This window comes from Lupinus angustifolius, chromosome LG16 (genome assembly GCF_001865875.1).
Source record: "Lupinus angustifolius cultivar Tanjil chromosome LG16, LupAngTanjil_v1.0, whole genome shotgun sequence".
NCBI lineage: Eukaryota > Viridiplantae > Streptophyta > Magnoliopsida > Fabales > Fabaceae > Lupinus > Lupinus angustifolius.
This window is the reverse complement of record NC_032024.1, coordinates 3,288,711-3,289,049: the sequence shown is the minus strand read 5'-3', so window position 1 is coordinate 3,289,049 and position 339 is coordinate 3,288,711.

Below are 339 nucleotides of genomic sequence, written 5' to 3'. Positions count from 1 at the left end.
ATCCTCATCCTCATCCTATCCTCCTCCACGACCTCATCCTCATCCTCATCCTCCTCGTCATCCTCCTCATCCTATCCTCCTCCTCATCCCCAACCTCATCCTACCCTCCTCTTCATCCTCATCCTCATCCTCATCCTATATTTGTCCTCATCCTATCCTTATCCTCATCCCATCATCCTCTTCCTCATCCTATCCTCATCCTATCCTCATCCTCCTCCACATCCTTATCCTATCCTCCTTCTCATCCTCATCCTCATCCTACTCCTCCATTTCCTCATCGTATCCTCTCCCTCATCCTATCGTCATCCTCATCCTCATCCTCATCCTATCCTCTTCCTC